The sequence below is a fragment of the Elaeis guineensis genome, chromosome 9 (genome assembly GCF_000442705.2).
Source record: "Elaeis guineensis isolate ETL-2024a chromosome 9, EG11, whole genome shotgun sequence".
Lineage (NCBI taxonomy): Eukaryota > Viridiplantae > Streptophyta > Magnoliopsida > Arecales > Arecaceae > Elaeis > Elaeis guineensis.
Genome location: NC_026001.2, coordinates 85685243 through 85699563, shown reverse-complemented (window position 1 = coordinate 85699563; position 14321 = coordinate 85685243).

The window sequence follows — 14321 nt, the reverse complement described above, 5'->3', positions numbered from 1 at the left end:
CCAAAAAAATTAAAAAAAATAAAAAATACCATAAAAAATAAAAAAAGGGAAAAATAAAAATTATAATTTTAAATTTAAAAAAATAAAAATTTAACTTTAATTTAAATAAAAATTATTATTTCAAATTACTATCTCCATTTTAAATTAATTTTTTATTAAAAAATCACATAAAAATAATTAAAAAATTAAAAAATTAAAAAAATAATTTGAAATAGGAAAAGTAATTTTAAATGATTTTTTTATTTGAATTAAAATTATAATTTTTATTTTTTTAATTTAAAATTATAATTTTTATTTTTTTCTCATTTTTTCTTTTTTATGGTATTTTTATTTTTTTAATTTTTTAAGATATTTTTTGAGATATTTTTTAAAAAATTAATTTGAAATGGGAAAAGTAATTTGAAATGATATTTTTTATTTAAATTAAAATTAAAATTTATATTTTTTTAATTTCAAAATTATAATTTTTTTTTTTTATTTTTTCTCATTTTTTCTTCTTTTATGGTATTTTTTCAAAAAATAATTTGAAAAGGAGATTGTAATTTGAAATGATGATTTTTATTTGAATTAAAATTAAAATTTTTATTTTCTTAAATTTAGAATTATAATTTTTTTTTTTTTAATTTTTTTTATGGTATTTTTTTTTTTTACACTAATTTTTTCAGATATTTTTTTAAAAAGATAATTTAAAATGGGATACTAATTTGAAATGATAATTTTTATTTGAATCAAAATTATAATTTTTATTTTTTAAAAAATTTAAAATTATAATTTTTTATTTTTTTATTTTTTTTGAGAATTAATAATTAAACTCGTCAAAATGACGTTTTTGAAAATGTCATTTCAAATGGCTAGTTTTTTTTTTCATCGTCCATGTGGAAAAAGGATGGAAAAGGGGTGGTAACGTGGACACTATAAAATACTATTTTGAATGACGTTTTATAGAATTTGCATTAGTTTGATAAATAAGTTAAAAATTATTTTATTTTTATAAATATTTTTTTTAATTATTTAAATAAAGCACTCGAGGAGACTTCTTATCCAAGGTACGAGGCTTAGGAGCTGCTCTTCGTTATATAGCCCCTAAGGAATAAGATATCGCGAATATGGTTACCTCTGGCACTGTCAAAATGGGCTGGTCCAGCCTGGCCCGGCCTGACCCACAAAGGCCTAAATTTTGATAGACTGGGTCGGATTAGGCCCAGCCAAAAAATGAGACACAATATAGTTGGTCCAGCCCAGTCCTTTAAGGGCCGTGGGCCAAGCCGGGCTAGCCCATAGGTCTTGAATCTCAAATGACTGAAGAGTGAAGAGTGAAAAAGGAGAGCCTTGAGCGATCGAGCCTAAAGAGTGGAGAGAGACCGAGAGAGCCTGAGGGGAGGCTAGAGGTGGCTGGATCTGGCTCGAAAAGTGGAGAGACTGAAAGAGCCCGAGGAGGAGGAGCCACGGTCGGATTTAACTCGAAGGTGACGGTGCCTCGAGTGGTCGAGCTTGGAGAGTGGAGAGAGATCGAGAGAGCCGAGGGGAGGCAGTACGGATCTAACTTGGAGAGTGGAGAGACCGAGAGAACCCGAGGAGGAGAAGGAGTTGCGGTTGGATTTGACTCAGAGGTGATGGCACCGATGATGAGAGGAGAAGGAGGGGGTTCGTCCAGAGGTTGGATGGAGGAGCGTCCATCAGCAGAAAGAGAAAGGGGCTAGTGTATCTTGATTCATGATTGGACTCAAAGGCTGGAGGCGGCAGCACCGACGATGAGGAGAAGGGGGATCTGTAGAGCCGGGAGGCGAAATGGAGAGGAACCGACAGAGGCGGTCATCCTGCTGGTTTGCGGTAGCGATCGACGATGTGGGGCAATGAGGCTCAGGAGTCAGGGATTAAAAAATAAATAAGATTTTTTTTTAATTTTTTTTTTAAGTTTTCATGGCCCATCTGGGCTAGTCCGGCCCAACCATATTGACCCTTGGACTGATGTGGGGTGGGCCAAACAGGCCCGATTATTATTTGGGCTATTCATATAGCAGTCCAGTTCATCCCATTTATAGGGTTGGATCGAGCTGGCTCTATGGGCCAAGCCTATTTTGACAGCCCTAGTTACCTCGTCCTAGCATCCAAAATCCAAATAGTCTTCGTTTGAGGAAAATAATGGCAGCAATAGTATAGCGTAGGTACAGCATAGGCCGAGCTAACCTGATAGTTATAGGACATCAATTTGAGTTCAAATTGAAGTTGTGTTCTGAAAAATGAGAGCAATTGAGTATTTTAAAGATGGGATATGCTTTTGATCAAAAAAAAAAAAAAAAGGGATGTAGGATTTGAATTTATAAAATGTTTTTGTACTTTGTAATCCTCAATTTACTGTAGTAAAATTTTTGCATTATTTCTTTCTATGGGCATAGATCAAAAGATTGGAACACATAAATACTATGTGCTTTTATTCTTATATTTTTTCTTTTTTTTCTCTTCTAGTTTCATTACTCTCCTTATCTATTGCAACATGATCAAATTTGATCATAAAGTGCCATAATAAGCATACGAAGCTCATGCTTATTATGCTTGATAGCCACCTACCTATGATATGTAATGTGAGAAGGCGTATCATTGGGGTGCTGACTTTGTTAGATATGTACCTTTCATAGTTAGTATTGAGTAAAATATGAATTTTCCTTTTATATCCCTTAAGTGACTTTTTAATCCCTCATCCATTAATGATAATCATCTAAGTAGCTCCTTGTCTTCGTTTCACATCTCTCCCTGTTGGACTCATTTACTTTCTTTTTCTATTTTTCATTAGCATATGGATTGCACATACAAGATCCTAGTCAAATTGAATGGGATGCATTGTACATACAAGTTAATATTCACATATAACTTTATTTAGCATTATTAATTATAACGTTTCTCAATTTCACATGTGAATTTGATATTCATTCTCTAGAAAAACTTCTAATCCTAATTCCTTTGTTTGATTTCTATTTGATATTTAGCCTCTATATATTTAGATTGTTTTGAACAAAGTCCGTCTAACTTTTATATATAATTATATTTATTTTGCACATAATTGTATGTAAGTCATAGAGTGAACATGAAATACCTCTAAAATCAAAAGATAGGAACAAAAAATTGGTAAATAGAGATTAAATATAACACAATACAGAATGGTGGTCAAGATTAGGGAGCTCTCAATTGCCATTATGAAATATTAACTCAAAATAAAATAAACATTCTTTAAACCCCACCCTTTCAAAAAAAAAAAAATGAAAGCAAATGCAACATACCTTTTTCTTTTTTTACTTCATATTATAATTAGTCAAATGGCATAAAAACTTCATCACAAGTACTGAAGAAAAATCTATTATTATAATAAAAAAAATATGACTCTTGATAGTGCGAATAGGTTGAGTCGGTGATGATGAAATTATTGGATATTGGATATCAATGACCTACATTCAGCTCTACCTTACATTGATTTTTGTTGGGCTTTCTTCCATTCTAGTTCACCAAAAAAACAAATATGAAGAAAAAAGAAAACCCTCAATTTCTAGTCTTTCTAGAACATGATTAACAAAATTGGAAGACCAAGACTTGTCTTGGGTAACTTGGGAGCTTGGGCTTGCCAAGTGGGACCAAGAGAATTGCAATGGCAATTAAGTCCCTTCTGGGTGGAGAAACCATATCAACCTGTTGGGGAATACCGACCGACCCTACTCATGCCGACTTATAATCGGGCATACCGACCGACCGACCGACCGATCGTCGGGTGCCGTTACCGATCGATCGACGGTCGTCTGCCGACCGAGGATATATCGATCGGACAGACCTTTTCCGCCCTCCTGACCGGCTGCACCAGGGGGTCCAATGCCCGACTCCCGCGACGTACCCGACTGACCGTCGGAGGGGTCCGAATCTCCACCCGACGCCCCTCAGCTGGCCACCGACCTAAGGTCGGTCGACTCCTCCAATCGCCGTACTACTGCCAGAGACTGTCAGTCCTGACAACAGCATGCGGCACTGTCGCCTAGGGGCATTATCCCACCTAAGGCGTGGGTCAACCCTAGCGATTTGACAGCCCCGCGGCGATGTGACACCTTCACGGCGACTCTGACAGCCTACAGTGAATTGACAATTCTTCAATTGTCCGCGCCATTAATGACGGCGCCATACCATGCTCCACTATATATATCGGGGAAGGCAACAGTGCTAGAGGTCCCTTGAAAACTCTTGGGCTTGCCCCCTCTCTCTCTTTCCCTCTCTCGCTGAGCTCCTTATTTTCTTTTCACTGTTGCCTAGTCTCCTCTCTGACTTGACCATCGGAGGGTCCCCGCCGGAGCCGCCTCCGGTCAGTGCGGACTTTCTTTTGTAGGCACTCGTTCCCGGCGACCAGGCAACGAGGGGATTGGCCGTAACAGATTGGCGCGCCAGGAAGGGGGGCGAGCAGCGTAACGGTACTTTGTCCCCACGAGATTCGAGATGACAAAGACAAGAGCTCAACGATCGTGGGTCACTGGATCGGCGAGGCGCTCTTCCCGCCGGGAAGAGGCCTCTCCTCCACCCTCCGCGGCGGAACCCAGCTCTCCACACCTCGCGGTGATCACGGAGGCGCAAATCACGGTGATCGTGCGGCAGATGACCGTGCTGTCGGACGCGATCAAAAGCCTCCAGCAACAGCCGGTCCAGCTGCCGCCATCACCGGTCGGGCAACCGACGGCACGTCCGATGCCCTCCAAGAGCAGCCGCCGACGCCCGCGTCGATCTCCGTCACCTCTGCAGGAGCACCTGCCACAGCGCTCCCACAGAGAGGAGGAGGGGCGGCCACGGCGTGACGCCCATCGGTCCCGACAGCATTCTCCCTCCCAGCTGGAACGAGCGAGGAAGGAGAAGCGACCGTGAACGCCATCTGCCTCTCTTTCAGACTCTTCCGGAGACTCCACTCCTGGGGTCTCCCAGCACCGACGGACAGATGACTACGAACGCAGGTTCGAGAAAATCGACCGTCGGCTCGTGCAGCTGCAGGTGGACAGGCAGAAGTCTTCAAACGACGTCGACTTTCAGACCGCCCAACCTCTCTCCCGACTCATCCTCGACGAACTGATCCCTAGTCAGTTCAAGATGCCGCACCTGGAGCCCTACGACGGCTCCACCGACCCAATCGACCACCTGGAGAGCTACAAAGCTCTCATGATGATTCAAGGGGCAACCGACGCTCTCTTTTGCATCGGCTTCCCCGCCACGCTCCGCAAAGCTGCCAGGGCCTGGTACTCCGGTCTTCGATCGAAAAGTATCCACTCCTTCGGACAGCTCGAGCACTTTTTCGTGGCTCACTTCAGCACCAGCCGGAAGCCGCCGCGAACATCGGACAGCCTTTTCTCCCTCAAACAGGAAGAAAATGAGAGGCTCCGACATTTTGTGACGCGATTCAATGCGGCCACGCTTGAGGTCCGGGACCTCAACGAAGACATGGCCATCTCGGCCATGAAACGGGGGCTGAGGGCATCCCGATTCACTTACTCCCTGGACAAGACTCTCCCCCGGACGTATGCCGAATTGTTGGAGCATGCGTACAAGTACATGCGTGCAGACGAAGGAGCCTCCGACCGGTGCTTGACCGAATTCAAGGGCCCGAAGGAGAAGCGAAGAAAGGGTCGGGACCCCGTCGAACCTAGCAGGCCCCCGACCGACGGTCGGGTCTCGCCTCCGCGACGAAACCAGAAGTCGCCCCGACGGCAGACTCCAAGGCCGACACGCCCCAGGTATGACTCCTACACTCCTCTCTCTGCTCTCCGTGCGCATATTTTGATGGAGATCGAGGGGGAAGAATACCTGCGACGGCCTCTGCCTCTGAAGGTAAAAGGCCTCGACCGATGGAAGTACTGTCGATTCCATCAGGGCCACGGCCACAATACCGAGCAATGCATCCAGCTTAAGGATGAGATCGAAGCTCTCATCCATCGAGGGTATCTCGATAAATTCCGGAGGAATCCACCGACTCAATCAGTCGCCGATCGACGACCCCAGCCGACTGAAGAAGCGACGACTAATCAGCCAACGGCCGGGGTCATCAATATGATTTCCAAACGACTTGGCCTGGGGACGTCTGCTGGAGGGGAGCCGACAAAGAGGCTGCGCCCGGACGACGCAATTACCTTTACAGAAGAAGATGTTCGGGGCATCCAAACTCTCCACGACGACGCTGTTGTTGTCTCGGCGACAATAGCGAACTACGATGTAAAATTTTTTTTTGTAGATAATGGAAGTTCAACGAACATTTTATTTTACTCGACCTTCTCCCAGATGCGACTATCAACCGACCGACTCAAGAGGATCCCTACGCCCTTGATAGGCTTCACCGGGGACGCCATCGCGACGGAAGGAGAAATTACCCTGTCCGTGACGGTCGGCACCGAACCACGACAAAGCATGGTCCATTTAACTTTTGCGGTCGTCCAAGTGCCCTCAGCCTATAACGCCATACTTGGAAGACCCGGACTAAACGCCCTCAAGGCGATTATCTCGACGTACCATCTCTTGGTTCAGTTTCCGACCAAAAATGGAGTCGGAAAGATGCGCGGAGACTAACAGCTCGCTCGCCGATGCTTCCAGATCTCCGCTCAAAGCAACGAGCTGAGGGGCTCCCTGACGATCGACAAACTAGACCAACGGGAGGAGGAAGAACGGGGCTCATCGGCCGAACAGCTCGTGTCAATCCCGATAGCAGAAAGCCCCGATCGAAAGGTATGGGTTGGGTCTCAACTACCTGACCCAAAACGACAACGGTTGGCGGAGCTGCTGAAGGCCAACACCAACATGTTTGCTTGGTCGGCGGCGGATATGTCGGGCATCCCCCTGGAGACAATAACGCACCGACTCAACATCGATCCGACGATGAGGCCGGTGAGGCAGAAGAAAAGGTCTTTTGCTCCCGAAAGACAGAAGACCATCGACGAAGAAGTGGACAAGCTACTCGAGGCGGGTTTCATCAGAGAAGCCACATATCCCGATTGGCTCGCCAATGTTATCATGGTCAAGAAAGCCAACAGAAAGTGAAGGATTTGTATCGACTACACCGACTTGAATCGGGCCTGTCCGAAAGACAGCTTTCTACTTTCAAAGATCGACCAGCTGGTGGATGCGACGTCCGGATTCCAACTGCTCAGCTTCATGGACGCCTTCGTCGGGTACAACCAGATTCGAATGGTGCCCGAAGATGAGGAGCACACTGCCTTCGTGACCCCCAAGGGCCTCTACTGCTACCGAGTAATGCCCTTCGGGCTGAAGAATGCTGGCACCACCTACCAACGACTTATCAATAAGGTCTTCAAAGATCAGATCGGGCGCAATATGGAAGTATACGTGGACGACATGCTGGTAAAAAGTGCGCAAACTACAGATCATGTTCGAGACCTCGAAGAGACTTTTCGCACTCTACGACAACATCGAATGAAGCTGAATCCGACTAAGTGCGCTTTTGGAGTGACCTCGGAAAAGTTTCTCGAGTTTCTTGTTTCTCAACGAGGAATCGAGGCTAACCCTGAGAAAATAAAGGCAATCATCGACATGCGCCATCCGAACACCAAGAAGGAGGTCCAGCAGCTGAACGGAAAGATCGTCGCTCTCAGTCGGTTTATCTCTCGATCGATCGAAAGGTGCCTCCCGTTCTTCAAAACTCTGAGGCAGGCGAAGGGCTTCTCTTGGTCGGATGAGTGCCAACAGGCCTTCAAAGATCTGAAGAGGTATTTGGCTTCCCCGCCGTTGCTTGTGAAGCCGGGGGTCGGGGAGACATTGTATCTCTATTTGGCCACCTCCCCCGAGACGGTCAGTTCGGTGCTCGTCAGAGAAAACGAGAGCCGAACTCATCAACCTATCTACTATACCAGCAAAATGCTCCACGACGCTGAAGCTCGATATTCGGAGATGGAAAAGATGATTTTTGCCCTGACCATCTCCGCGCAATGACTCCGCCCATACTTTCAGGTGCATGCCATTGTGGTTCTCACCAACCAGCCCCTGAGGGCGATCTTGCGCCAACCCGACACATCGGGACGACTGGCAAAGTGGGCGATGAAGCTCAGCGAGTTTGACATACAGTATCAGCCGCGACCTGCCTTAAAGGCCCAAGTCCTGGCCGACTTCATCGCAGAATGCCCGATGACCGACCAAGGGTCGGACGACGCAGACCCCGGACGAGACGCGGTCTCCGAGCCTGACCCGGTCTCCACCTGGGTACTGCACATCGATGGAGCTTCAAATGCTCAAGGGAGCGGGGCTGGGTTCCTGCTCACCAACTCGGATGGGGTAGTCATCGAGTACGCCCTCCGATTCGACTTCAAAGCCTCCAATAACCAAGCCGAGTATGAAGCGCTCCTCGCCGGTTTGAGGATGGCAAGAAAACTTGGGATCGACAGCCTCCGGGCGTTCTCCGACTCTCAGCTGATCGTGGGGCAGGTCAAAGGTGAATTCGAGGCACGAGATCCAGCCATGGCCAAATATCTTCAGAAAGTGAAGGATCTCGTGACGCACCTTGGGTATTTTGAAATCTCCCACATCCCCAGGTCGGAGAACTCCCGGGCCGATGCACTCTCCAGGCTGGCGACCTCGGCTTTCGACTCTTTGGGCCGGACGTTTGTGGAGAATCTCGAGTAGCCGAGCATCGACAAGGTCGACGAGGTGCTACAACTGACAGCCGAACCAAGCTGGATGGATCTGATTGTTCAGTACCTGACCGACGGGATCAGCCCTGAGGACCCCACGGAGGCCAGGCGGCTCCGATGGTCGACCTCCCAATATGTGATCATGGATGGCCGACTCTACAAAAGGTCGTTCTCCCTTCCCTTGCTCAGGTGCTTGGGGCCGACCGACGCAGATTACGCACTCAGAGAAGTGCACGAAGGAATCTGCGGGAGTCACTTGGGGGGCAAATCCTTGGCCTACAAGGTCCTGTGGTAGGGTTACTACTGGCCCACCATGAGGAAGGACGCGGCTGAGTTGGTCCGGAAGTGCGAACCATGCCAAAAGTACACCAACGTACAACACCGACCGGCCAGCCAAATCACTCCTATTGCCGCCCCATGGCCCTTTGCTCAATGGGGGGTAGACATCCTTGGTCCTTTCCCTCCAGCATCGGGCCAGAGAAAGTTCATAGTCGTCGTCATCGACTACTTTACCAAGTGGGTGGAGGCCGAGCCCCTGGCGCAGATTACCGAACGAAAGATGGAGGACTTCGTCCAAAAATCCATCATCTTCAGGTTCGGATTGCCGCATACCATTATCACCGACAACGAGCGACAGTTCGACAACCAGGACTTCAGAGACTTCTGTACGAGGTTCCACATCACGCACCGACTGACTTTAGTCGGGCACCCACAGTCCAATGGCGAAGTCGAGGTGACCAACCGGACCATACTCCACAGGCTCAAAACCCGACTAAATAAAGCTAAAGGCCTCTGGGTCGACGAGCTGGGCTCCGTTCTGTGGGCTTACCGAACGACCCCCCGCATTCCGACTAGGGAGTCGCCTTTCAGTTTGGCCTATGGGACGGAGGCGATGATACCACTCGAGATTGGGCTGCCATCTACCAGGGTCGAGCGGTATCAAGAACCGGACAACTCTGATTGCCGGAGAGCCGACCTAGACCTCCTCCCCGAACTACAGAACAAGGCTCAACTTCGCATGGCTTCATACCGATAGAGGGTAGCCCGATATTACAACGCCAAGGTCAAGCCAAAGCTCTTCAGGCCTGGGGACCTAGTCCTAAGAAAGGCAGAGGTCTCGAAGCCCCTGGACCAAGGAAAGCTGGCTCCAAATTGGGAAGGGCCCTACACGGTGGCGGACACCTACGGGCCAAGGGCTTACCGACTGGAAACCCTGAAAGGGAAACCCATTCCCCGGACCTGAAATGTTGACAACCTGAAGTTATATCATCAATGAACTTTGTGCCTGTTCATTCGGAATACAAATCCAATTTCAAATTTCGGAGTTTTTACTCTTCGACTGATGATCGGCGCTCGCCAAAAAGGATGAGTCCCGACGTCCCGACTCGGACTTAATGTCCATGTGGAACCGACGGCCCGACCACCGACGATGTATCGGGCGCTCACAAGGGCCGAACCGTCCACGGCAATGGGAGTTGACACTCCTTCTACGGTCGAACTTTCGGGCCAAACGATCGGCTAACTTACCGATTGAGCCCCGATCAAAGAAAGGCGAAATGCCTGCGCGACCGCCGTCGCGACTTACCGACCGAGCTACGGCCAGTCGAAGGATATTCGGTTTGCCACCGTCTATCACACGAAGCAACCGCTGTCGCATTCATGACTCACCGACCGAGCTACGGCCGGCTGGAAGATATTCGGCTTACCACCGTATATCATGTGGCGCAGTGTAAATACCCGACACAAGGGTATCGGGATTCGACTTTTCATCGCTCCCTGACTAAACGCGTCGGACAACATCCGACTGAATGCATCGGAAGAGACCCGACTACCAAGTCTTATCCGACGGTCGGTCGGCTTTCGACTCAACGAACACGCCCGACTCACAATCGGGCGAAGGACGTCCGACTCACAACCGGGCGAAGGACGCCCGACTCACAGTCGGGCGAAGGACGCCCGACTTAGGCCCTCGACCATCGAAAGGCCGATCCAAAGACGGAACTTGTTCTACCTTCGTGGCGGCACGAATTACCGAATACCCTAACTGATCTATATGGGTTAGCGACTTACGTGTTCAAATGCATTCCACAACACATGAAAAAAAGAAAGACATGCAGAAGGAAAAAGTTCAAATCCAAAAAACTTTGACTTTGATTTCATTGAAGATCAAAATAAGCTTACAAAGCTGGGCCAAAGCCTGAATACAAGCCGGAGCAAAAGGAAAAACAAAAACAGAAAACCGACTAGTCCTCAGAGTCGGCCTCCTCCACTGGATAACGACGGGGGACGGTCGGCGAACTCACTCTGGCTTCAGCAGTCGGGGCCGCCTGATCTTCGGTAGCTCACTCTGCGTCTTCTTCAGCTTCCGCCCTGGTGGTGAGGCCTCCCGATGATGGGTCGGCCATCTCCTTCGCAGCTGGGGCCTCCGACTCTGGCAGAACAATGCTGCTAAGATCAAGCTCCGGGTACAGGCTTCGAACGGCTTCCCGAGCATCCTCGTACCTGACCCGGTACGAAAGGAAGCCGCTCTCCAGAAGCTCTTCTCGAAACTCTTCCGAGTCACGGAAGTCTTCGACAGCCCGACCCATGGCCTCCTTCGTCGACTCCGCTTCTGCCCTCGCGATGTCTGCATCGGCCTGGGCGATGGATAGGCCTTCCTCGGCCTTAGCGAGATTTTCGAGGCTTACTCGGAGCTGCTCGCGATCGTCCTCCAGCTCCTTGACGAAGCTGTCCCGCTCGTGCCGAAGCCGACGGACGGTCTGGGACTTCTTCTTCGCATCGTCCCGGGTCGACTGCAGCTCCGACTCCGACGTCACCAAGGCTCCCTTGAGTCGGGAGACCTCCTTCGAAAGTCGGGAGACCACCCCCTCGAGTCAGCCCTCCCGTTCGATTGATTGTTGCAGCTGGTCGACCAGGACGACCTTGTCGGCTTCAACGACCGCGACCTTGTCTCTCAAAGCCGCGCGCATGTCGTCGAACTTTCGGTATCCGGCCTCTAGCTCGGATATGTTGTAAACCAGCTGCACAAAAACAAAACCAACCGTCAGTAGACCGAGCTTACGGAAACTACGTTGAAAACAAAGGAGAGAGGAACTTACCCGGATCATCATCGGGTAGAACGAAGACAGCATGTCAGAGACACGCTGGTTCTTCATCGCCTCGACGTCGGCTGGAAGGAGGAGTGCCTGGCACAGCCTCTGGCCAAGTCGTGGTTGGCTAGGCCCGATGCACCTTCGGAGAGTGGAAAGTCGGTCGATCCTCCACCGCCGACCGACCGTCCTTCGTCGCCCGACGCCATAGGGGCCTTCCCTCGGTCGGACGCCCAGGCCCTGATGTCAGAGATGGACGGCAAGCTTGAGCCCGACCGAGTCTTGACCGACGGCATGACAGCAGCGGGCGCAGGTCGCTCTGGCTCGTGCGCCTCCTACCGATCCTCCTCTACCGGCTGACGGCCGGCGCGCCATCGACCGACTCATCGGCCGCCCTTCTTTCGGGCGAGGCGGCGCCCTCACCCAACGGTCCCTCGGACGGGACTTCGACGAGCACTATCGGTGCCGACAGTGCGATGATGAGCTCCGCCCCCAACCTAGTCGGTTCGCTCAGCGGGGCTACGTGGGGCCTCTTGGGAGGCCGCGACGGCCCGGCCCCTTACGTCGGCCTCTTTCGAACGGTGTACTGACGTACGTCGGCTGCCGTCAGTCTTGATCTCGGTGGCATATCTGCAAGCAACGACAGACGGTCAGCATCGTAAAGAAAAAACAAAAAGAAGAAAAAGGGCAAAGAAAAAGAAAAATCGACCTAAGCGAGGGACCGGGCTGAGGCCGGCGTCGTACAGGGCCTGCTCGGTGACGAGCTCCCTCTGCTTCGGCATCGAGATGTCCTTTAGTCGGTGGAAGTCTTTCCGATCCTCGGCTTCCACCCGACTATTCTCGTTCGGTTCGGTTCGGGGATTCCCCCAACGGGCAGGGAACCCTCAGGGAGCGGAAGAGGATGCGAAGAAGAACTGGTTCTTCCATCCATGAATGGATGACGGAAGACCAGTGATGAAAGAAAGCCCCTTCCGAGGATTGAAGTACCACCACCCTCGGGCTTTAGGATGGGGTCGGAGGACGAAGAAAGCTCGGAAGAGGGAGATCCGAGGATTAGTCAGCAAAAGCCGACACAGAAGAGCAAAACTGACTATTAGCCGAACTGAGTTCGGTGCGAGTTGTGCCGGGCACAGCTCGTAATAGTCAAGAATATTTCGAACAAACTTCGGGATCGGAAAACGAAAGCCGGCCCGAAGGTCCTCCACGTAGAAGGCCACCTGGCCCTCAGGCGGGCTGTTAATCCGACCGTTGGCACCAGGGGCGAATAGCCGAAACTGCTCCGGGATGCAATATTGCTCCCGGAGCCGATCGACGTTCGGCCCCGAAAGTGAAGAAACCTCCACCTCCGTGGTCGACCGAGGGTCGTCAGTCGGCTCTCCCGACCGACTGCCTCGTGGAGATGTTCTAGCCATGGACTGGAACAAAAGACAAGGAAATGAAGAAGAAGGCAGGGAGAAGGTGATGATGGCCCCTAGAAGAAGAAGAGGGAGCTCCTAAGAAGAAAGGAAGCAGAGAAGAGTACCTGGAATGAGGGATTACGCGGGCAGAGTCTCGACAGCAAAGTAACGGGGGGGTAAAAACTGAATATGGGTGATCCTGTATATATAGTACCCTCTGGCGGTCGAGATGAAGGCACGACCAACGAGAAGTCCCCAGATCTCGCCACGTGACGTCATCCGGTCCGTCCGTCGGCCCGACGGTTCGACGCATCCATCCTCAGATCGAGCCACGTCACCTCAATCCGCTCCAACGGATCCGTCCCAATGGCCACGTGCCACGTGGCACAGAGGCCGTGACGTTTCGTATCCCTGAAGGGGCGGCGGGAACGACGGTTTTCCTTCCCGATGGGACGAGACGTCTGACACCTACAGGACGTCCGACATCGACATGACACCTGGCACCGACGGGACGTCTGACGCCGACGGAACAGGACGTCTGACACCGACTGGACATCTGACGCCAGCGAATCGCCCGGCATTCATGAGACGCCTGACATCATATCAGCCCACGGTACGGTCGGAACTTGATACACCGAAGATCCACTCCTTTTTGCCCGACGCTACTGCCCGAACGAAGACATCGGCCAGCGCGCCGTCCGACTCAGGAGTGGAGGGGGGCAACTGTTGGAGAATACCGACCGACCCCGCTCATGCCGACTTATAATCGGGCATACCGACCGACCGACCGACTGACCGATCGTCGGGTGCCGTTACCGACCGATCGACGGCCATCTGTCGACCGAGGATATATCGGTCGGGCAGACCTTTTCCGCGCTCCTGACCGGCTGCACCAGGGGGTCCGATGCCCGACTCCCGCGACGTGTCCGACTGACCGTCGGAGGGGTCCGAATCTCCACCCGACACCTCTCAGCTGGCCACCGACCTAAGGTCGGTCGACTCCTCCAATCGCCGTATTACTGCCAGAGACTGTCAGTCCTGACAACAGCATGCGGCACTGCCGCCTAGGGGCATTTTCCCACCTAAGGCGTGGGTCAACCCTAGCGATTTGACAGCCCCACGATGATGTGACACCTTCACGGCGACTCTGACAGCCTACAGTGAATTGACAATTCTTCAATTGTCCGCGT